The 9,222-nt window shown below is 45.1% G+C and overlaps 1 pseudogene; it reads right to left on the bottom strand.

Annotated features, from left to right (window-relative positions):
- Positions 1–255: 255 nt before the first annotated feature.
- Positions 256–3,233, bottom strand: LOC121025805 (serine/arginine repetitive matrix protein 1-like; annotated as a pseudogene).
- Between the last annotated feature and the right edge of the window lie 5,989 nt (positions 3,234–9,222).

Raw genomic sequence — 9,222 nt, forward strand, 5'->3', positions numbered from 1 at the left:
ATTTTTAAAAAAGGGGATTTTTTTTTGGCTAAAATATTTCACTGTAAATGAATTTATGTCAGCTGTCAACAAAAGAATGTCACTAACACACTGTGGACACTTTTCACAGTGTAAATCCGTGCCCTTTTTTTATACAGTGAACTTCAATCTAGCAATTATTACAACAAATGTTATATAGTTTAAAGCTCAAACACACTCTAGCAATTTTGAAATTGAATTGCATACAAACCGAATAAAATGTACATCGTGACACACATTCCCACCTAAGACTGTGGGGACACTTGAGCCTTCCGCATCGACCTAGCACCTTTTCGCGCAGGTGGTTTTCTAAGTCGTCGAGGTTGTCTTTGGGCTCACTTTTGGTCTCCTTCTTAGGCTCAGGCTCTGCCTCTGATTCCTGCTGTGCTGTTGTGGTTGTGGGAGCAGCAATGGCTGCAGGCAGCAGCCGCAGCCACAGTGGCTGAAGCCACGGCCTTTTCCTTCCTGTGTTTTGTGCTTCTTGTGCTTATCCTTCTTGTGTTTCTTGTCTCTCTTTTTCTTCTTTTTCTTTCCACCTCCTTTGGGGTCCGAGTTCCTCGCCAGAGATGGGCTTGGTGTTGGGCTTTTAGCCTTTTTGACCGGTACTGCTGGTGACCAGTTGGTAGAGGGTGACAGACTGGACAGGAGACTGAGGTGCTGGGGTTTTTTAACTGCTGGCTCAGGAGATCTTGAGACAAATCAGGAGGGTGAGACCTTCCTTACAGACTGAGGGCTTGGTGAGGGAGCCTTTTTTGTCTTTTTGGTTTTTCAGAGTCCTGGAGATGCTCCTAATGGGCCTCATATGTGGAGATGGGGACTGCCTTCTTTGGGCTGATTATGATGCTCCTCTTTGAATGGGTGGAGGACTTGAGGAAGTCTGAGGAGCTCGAGGCCATGGTGAGGACGAATGCCGTTTGTTTGGTTGTGGTGACTGCGGCTCCGAGGTAGATTAGCTCAGGGAAGACACTTTCCTATGCTTTTATGATAATGTAGGCGAATGTCTCTTGGTGACTGGGGAGCTTCTTCGGGAGGTGAAGAATGGGAGACCTGACAGTTTGGTGGTGAAGATGGCAATTTCCTGCATTTAGGAGGGGAGGGGGAGAAGCCATTTTTCCCTTTGGAGGCAGAGAAGGAGAGTATCTCTGCTGTACTGGAGGAGAGTATCTTCTTGGGGAAGGTGAGTGCTGATGGTGGGGGGGGGGGGGGAGAAAAGGAGTCCTTCGTCGAGGTGGCAGCATGGGAAACCTGCGCCTATGAAGAGGAGGGGCAGGAGGAGAACAGAGCTTTCTGGTGGATGGTGGGAAGGGCCTCCCCCTCCATCTACCAGGAGGAGAAGTCTCTTTCTGGTGCTTTCAAGGTGATGGAGAGGTACTCCCAGAAGGGGAATGTCTCCACTACCTGCCTACCTCACTATTCTTCACATGGGCCCTCTTGGGTCACTCATCTTCTGAGGAAGAAGAGGAACGAGAATCAGATGAATACTGCTGGTTCTGTCATCTGTACTGATGTTTCTGCTGCACAGAATCTGCTACAGCTATTTTGCCACATTTATTTTCTTCCAATTCAGGTAACTCTACTTTTCTAGGCTTAGGTGCTGCTGAAGGGGAGTCTTTTTTCTTGGTACCTTTGTGTTTTGTCGCTGAAGTTCTCCCTGGAGAGACAGAACCAGGACTTTTTCTTGTACGGTTTGACTGCTGAGGTGTTTGGGAATGATGAGTTTTAGGCTGTGGAGTTGCTGGAGGTGATGGCCTATGCATGCCTTCACCTCAGAGGACTTGCTGAAGGAGATAGCCTACCACTTTTTTGAGGGGGGCTGGATGTCCTCTCAGGAGGATTCTTTGGCGGTGACCAGAAACCAGATGAAGAGTATGATGAACTACTTCCAGACAAGGATGCTGATGAACGAACGCCTTCGCCTCACTGGAGATCTACTCCTCCTATACCTGGGTGGAGGCGGCATTCCTCTTGGTGGAGTTCTTCTTCGAGGAGATGGCCACCTTCGAGGTGAGTTTGATCCTGATCGGGATCTATGACACCGTCTAGGTTGAGTATGAGAAGGAGAGCAGATGGTGTCTGGGATCTTGATTTCGAATGTGACTGAGATCTTGGTCAGGTTTCTCCTTCTCTTTCTTTTTTGGAGTTTTTCTCCAGAGAAGATTCTTTAGACTCTGGTACAGGTTCAGGTTTGGGAACTTTCAGGATGTTACTAGTAGAAATGGCCTCTTGTACTGAAGGTCCTTTTACTTTCACTGATGGTTCTGGGAGCTCTGGAGTTTTTTCCTTCTTTTCTGGAGCAGGGGAAGGACTCTGGCTCTTGGTTCTGTGGTGGGCACACTGAGAATAACTGCGCTTTCTCTCTCTCCTGACAGGGGAAACTCATCTTCTAGGGGAAGGAGACCTGAATTTGCATCTTCTTGGGCTTCCAGACCTCTCCCTTTTTTTTCTCTGCTGCTTTCTTTTTCTTCCTTATCCCTCTTATGCTTGTATTCATCTTGCTTTTTCAAAGATGCCAACTTTTCTTCTTTAATTTGTCTCTGTTTTATTTCTTCTTTCTTCAGTTCTAGAGAAGCAGAAGGGATTCCAGCAATGTTTTCTTGTGCACTTAAGAGCTGGGCCCACAGTTCTCCCATAAATTCTCTGGCATTTTTTCCATTCAAAAGCCCAGTCAGGTTGATTTGCATTATTTCTGAGACTGGATTCTTCACTTCCACATCATTGAATATAAACTCAATCACAACATCATCCTCAAACCCACGGATTTCTATTACTCGTTTTGTCACCCAAGGCTTTATAACCTCCAAATTTACTTTGCTCATATCCACCTTTTTTTCCAGGCATGCTGCAAATTTCAGCTGCTTCAGTAGCTTCTTCTGTTTGTTGCTGAACCGACTGTCCTTTTCTGCACTTGTTCCAGAATCCTGTGTCCATCTTGCTGCCTCTGTATTGATTTTTCTTATTGTGATGTCAGAGTTTTCATACCCCAAGCTCCAAACTAAGACTGAGATATTAAAATTTTGTACTGTCTTCTTTCCCCCATGCCTATTTTCTTTTTCTAGTAGATGCCTACCCTCGATCTCAGCGATTGGATCCACCCTAATGTAAACTTTATGTAGTCAGGGTAGAGGTGCACGCTTGTATATGTTTTTAACTTGTGTATATATTGGGCTGATATTTCAAGGCCATAATAAGATGGATCATGGTTAGATCTTCTAGGTCCTCCACGGGAAAGACTGGCGAAAGCAACCAGCTGTCAGCTCATCAAATTCTTCCCGCTCCTTCTGGCCCTCAGAGCACAAGGCGGCTGGTTTGCTGAGGCTTATGCTCTACGCTTGCTAAAAATGATTTCCAGCCTAAATCCCATTTTGTTAATTAGTGAATCAAATGTCAGTTGTGCTTTCTATGAAGTTTTTCTGTATTTTGAAATACAAGTATATGTGATGGGGGTGGGAACGGGGTGATATTTTATGTGTTCCAATAGCATAAGTGTAACAGTTTTCCGAATGTCTGGTTTTGGCAATTTCATAGCTAACAGAGGCTACCTGATATAGAACGTGGTGTGAGGCTCTTTGCCTTGAATACTTTGCTATTCTGCTGGCATCACTGCCAGTACCCAGCACCAGGGGATCCCCTCTCATCTTCAGAGCCTTCATGAGTTATCTACAAATAGTAGTGCAATCGACAATTCAAGATACATGACGCCCAGAAAATAAACACAGCAGAACTTAGACATATACAAATATTCGCTTCATCCTAAAGATCCTGCCATTGCTCAAAATATGTCCAGAATTCTTTTTGCTTGTAGAGGCAGTCATCCAGCTGAATGAAGACATTTTTCTTATAACTTTACTTTAAAATAGGGGTGCCTGGGTGCCTCAGTCGGTTAAGCGTCCCAGCTGTGGCTCAGGTCATGAGCTTGTGGTTTGTGAGTTTGAGCCCCACATCAAGCTCTGTGCTGACAGCTCAGAGCCTGGAGCCTGCTTCCGATTCTGTGTCTCGCACTCTCTGCCCCTCCCCCACTCACACTCTGTGTCTCTCTCTCTCTCTCCTTCAAAAATAAACAAACATTAAAAAAATTTAAAAAAAAACAAAAAAGAAAATATCTTGGGCTGAGGACATTATTACCTACCTGATTCAGTGGTTTGGTTGGGTCACTTTTAAATATACCCCCAAATCAAAAATGGGTTCACAGAATAAAGAGTTCCCACCATTGAGGAGAAACAAATGAACTAACCAACAAACCCTGTGAAAGTTCATCCAAATGAGTGGCAAACACATTTGGAGTTCTGGAAGCATCACTGGAATCACTGTATGGCCTCCTAGGAGACAGACAGATTTAGAGGTAACAGCAATCACGTCCCAAACTGGATACTAGGGGAGAACGAAGCTCTGACACCAGGAAAACTGTGGTATGAGATTTATATAACTAGCTTATTAACCAGGCTGGACTCAGTGGGGTGAAATTATGAAATTAATTTGTCGCAAGTGACTTTCTTTCTTCTCAGTTTATTTTTCAGAGAGAGAGAGAGAAAAAGAGAACATACAGGCAGGGGAGAGGGGCAGAGGGAGAGAGAGAGAATATTAAGCAGGGGCTTGATCCCACAACCCTGGGGTCATGACTTGAGCCGAAATCAAGAATCGGTGGCTCAACTGACTGAGCCACCCAGGCGCCCCTGTCACGAGTGACTTTCAAATCCATTCCATAAGTTCTCCCTTCTTGCTCTTGTACAGAATCTTTGGCAGATTCCATCACTTTTTCAGTCATGTATAGTTTTTAATGAACAATCTCAATCTTAGGGATTAAAAAGCTCAGTCGGATAAAAATCAGAACTTGAGTCTCTTTCAATTTGAAGCTGCTCTCTGGCCTCAGAAGCTTCCAAATAGCGAAGTTGGAGCTGTTGCAGGTTGTGTTCCTGGGAAGCAGAGTCTGCGAGGGTGCTCTTGGGATCAGCACCTGTGGATAGGAAAGGAGGGGAGAGATGCAGGATTGGGTAGGGGAAAAAGTTGAGCTGCAATGCATTGCAGTGGTTTTGGCTAACGTTCTGGGGAGCTCTGAAGCGGAGATGACCCTTCAGAGTTGTCCTGAGTTGGGTGAGGGGACCAGGCCTTTATACCCTGCCTTGATCCGCCATCGCACGAGGGCCACCCTTGAAAGAGCACGTGACCTGAGGCAAGGTGGCTTTTTTTCAGCTGAGGCACTCTCCTAAAGGGGCTGAGAGCTGAGGGCTGTCAAGTGGCGGCACTGCAGGGGTAGGGGAGTGGGTCCTGCATTCCCGCATGAGGAGATGGGCAGCATGTCATGGAGTCCACCAAAGGGGCACAGTCTTTCTTCCATGCCTTTCAGCTCTTGCCCTCCTACTCTTCCACCCATGATGCTGTTTCTGGCTTCACTTGGGCCTCTAGATCTGATGGATGGAAGGAAATGGATGAGATCCTACTTGAGTGGTGCAGTGTGAATCCTGCATTGGCACGCTCTGGGTCTGGTGCACGCTCCCAGTGCTGCCTCTTTTGCTTGTGAAGTGCTTTTAAGGACTCTCTGGAGTTACCCGCCACGGTGACATTGCACTGCACCATCTTTACCCGGGTGACACATCCTCAGGATTGACTACTTTTGACTCCTCCCACCACTCTCCTTCTGCTTCTGGCAGTACACCCAAGGCTCATTTTCTTTGGAGATATCCCTGCCTTGGTAGCCAGATCTCTTGGGTTGGGTTGTTTCAGGGTGGCTCACACCCACCGACCTTCCCCAGTGTTTCTTGTTCACTGTGGAAAACACCTTTTCCCATTAAACTCTGGCCATGCCAGCAGATCCCCCTAGAGCCCACGCTACCCTGTCTTTCATCTTTAGACTTCCAGGTGACAGGAGGAACCAGCTCCTATGTTCTCCAGGAGATATACGTCACGACCTCCAGGTGGTTTTCTTGAAGTCTTTGTACTTGGCTTGTGACTACTATGTCCTTGGTTCTGGTCACTGTGCTTGGAGTAATATAGGGTGACACGGGGCTTCTTTTTGAGTAGTTAATGCATTCAATCCCGATGAGCTTTCAATTCAGCCAAATCCCCAAGTTTTGAGGGAACGTGTAATCTCTAGTGCATTCCTTAAATAATTGAGCACCATCGCCACTGGAGGTACCTCCTATGCAGGCCAGGCCTCGTGTATGCTAGGGACGGCGATAAGGCTGGAGGCTTCGCATGTCACAAGGAGGGCACTTGTACTCTGCCATCCATTTCCAATTGGGAGTCTAGGAAGGCCTGGCTTTGTATGTGTATGAAGTAGAGGCTGCCTGTACTGTGTGATCTCACCATCTCTTAAAGGCACGTGTAGGGAGCTGGAGTGGCTACAGCTTGTCAGTTACATAATCAGTGGTGTCTTGAGCGGTGAGGAGAAGTGAGTAGTTAGAGCTTAGGGATATATGTCCTAACTGTGGCAGTCCAAAAGGTTTCAGAAACTCTGATACAGTCAAATGAACATGCTTTTTACTGTCAGAAGATTTGGGTTTAAGCTCTAATGGTATCCTTTGGGCGAAATTGCACGACTTCCCTGAAAACCGTTTTCTTCATCTGTAAAGCTGAATAAATAATAGCAACTCTATGAAGCTTCGCAGGATGTTTTGAGGACCAAATGCAATGACACACGTGCAAGTAATACAGTAGGGATAGAAAAATATTATAATTTAAAGTGTTTAAAGGTTGAACCTGCTTTGCACAAAGGATGAGAAAGAAGCCTCTTAGCTATTGTTATACTTTTTTCATGTTATTCTGGCTAAAATGTAGAAACTCAGATGGTTATGTACTTACACACTCTGAGCACACTGACAACATTCTTTACATAGAAACGGGGTAATTTTTCAGGAAGGTGTAGAAAATGCAACCAGTTTGGCAACCCGTGGCACGATTCGCAACTAATAAGACCCTGCATTATCTTAAAAAGTTACTTATTTGGAACAGTGCTCCGGGAAATCTAATTTGAGATCATTTAAATGTCAGTAAATTAAGGGGCCCAGATGATTAAATATAGTGTACAGATATTAAAAGCTGCAGGGATGAAGCGTAAGAACATTATTCTCACTCTGATTAAGAACTGCTACAGACAGTTCTTTTTCTAGTGTAGTAGTTATTAAAAGCTATACCTTTTATTATACATTTCTGGAAACTCAAGCGTGGATTTGGAAATGTGGAGAGAAAGGAGAATGATGCATTTTGAAATCCTTGAGATCTCTGAGTGCTTTCCCTTGTCTTCAAAGTAAAATTCACTGAAAGCAAACCTGTAGAAGGTGTTGTGGAACTCTTGAAAATTGCAGCCATGGCTTCCGTTCCAAGATGCCCTGGTGCCCACATTAAATTAGGTTTAAAGCCTTTACTGAAGGATTCCTATATCATGGGCAACAGATATGAAGGGAGAACGAATCCGCAGAAGAGTGAGGCGTGATTCTTTTGGAGGGGTGTCTCAGTCTTGGGCAAATGTTCCAGAACTTTATTAGGCCTAAGAACTGCCTAGAGAGCTTGTGAAAATGCAGATTTTTGGCACTGAATGGCAGAGATTCTGATTCCACAGGGTTGAAATGGAGCCCCGGAGTCTGAATTGTGACCAAGAACTCCAGGTGATGCTGATCTACACTCTAAAAAGCAGTGGTCTGGAAGGAACAGCAGGTGTGTACAGAGAACTGTGGTAAAATGGAATACAGAGCCCAGTGGGAGTATAGGGGATGGGTAGATGGCACGTGACTGGTAAAATCTAGGGAAGTCTGCAAAAGGAAGTGTGATTTGAGCTGGGCAATGAGGAACGGGCAGGGCAGGACGGCTACAGGTAGATATAGTGAGGTGGGGGCGGGGAGAATCAGGAGGTGAGAGGAGGCATTCTAGGTGGAAGGTTAGGGAGCAAAAAGGTAGGCATGTGAAAGCGCGTGGGGAATGGCACAGTCTGATAAAGCTGGATTGTAAGATGCCTGTAGGATTGAGGTGCAGGGTACAATAAAGAGGGCCGAGTATAGACTGTGGAGTTCTTTGAAGGAGTCTGACTTCATTTTATTTATTTATGACAAATGTTTACAAAAATTTTTTAAAGTAAGCTCCACTGGCAACGTGGGGCTCGAGACCACGACCCTGAGATCAAGAGTTCTATGTTCTACTGACTGAGCCTGGCAGAAACGCCAAAGGAGCCCCACTCCATTTTAAAGGTAATGGGAGCCTTTGAGGTCCTTTATGGCAGAGCATCGCATTGTTACCTTTGCTTTCGCTAGTAACTCCTTCCTTCCTCACAACCTTTTAAGAATGATAGTATTACCTGCATTTTACAGCTGAGGAAACGGAGGCTCAGAGAGTTGTTTTGAGGTCCTAATCTTGTAGCTGGTGCCTGACAGTCAGAATTCGAACTCAAGTTCCTAAGCGAGGTCATTAGGTGGTTCTTTCAGTGGTAGAGGTAACAGGCGACGTGGGTGCTGCTCGCTCGCTACAGTGGGAAACACGTCCATCACTCATCCGGTAGTAAAAGGTTGTTGCGTACAATGTTAGGTGCTCCCGTTTGTTTCATAATTTTTTTTTTAATATTAGAGAGAGAGTAAGTGGGGGAGAGGGGCGGAAGGAGAGAGAGAATTTTAAGCAGGCTCTATACTCAGCACAGAGCCCAACGTGGAGCTCCATCCCATGACCCTGGGATCATCACCTGAGCCAAAATAGAGAGTCCCAGGCTCAACTGACTGAGCCACCCACACGCCCCCATAAATTTTTTTTTTTACAAATCAGATCACACAGTTTAAAAAGGTAAATTGTGTTACATGTCTTGACAAGAACAACAGGAGTCCCCTACCCTCAACCTTACTCCAGTCCTGTTCTCCAGAGGCAACCACATTAACCTTTTTCAGCTTTTTTCTTGGTCTGGAGTATGGAATATTTCCACATTGCTTAGTAATATGCTTCTACAGTTATTACTTGTTTTTGACATTTTACACATCATCCGTTAAGTTGCAACTCATGGAACTTGATTTATTTGTTCCATAAGTTGCAACTTAACGGATGATGTGTAAAATTTGTTAAATGGAAACAGTCTCCCTCTCTCTGCCCCTCCCCTGTTCACACTCGGTCTCTCTTTCTCAAAAATAAATAAACGTTGAAAAAATAATGAATTAAAAATCAGTATTATCTGTGCAAACATTATTTTGATTATGTAAATACTGTACATAGCTGCCAGTTTACTCTCCATAGAATAAC

Source organism: Herpailurus yagouaroundi, unplaced genomic scaffold (assembly GCF_014898765.1).
Source record: "Herpailurus yagouaroundi ecotype Mexico unplaced genomic scaffold, PumYag 67702, whole genome shotgun sequence".
NCBI lineage: Eukaryota > Metazoa > Chordata > Mammalia > Carnivora > Felidae > Herpailurus > Herpailurus yagouaroundi.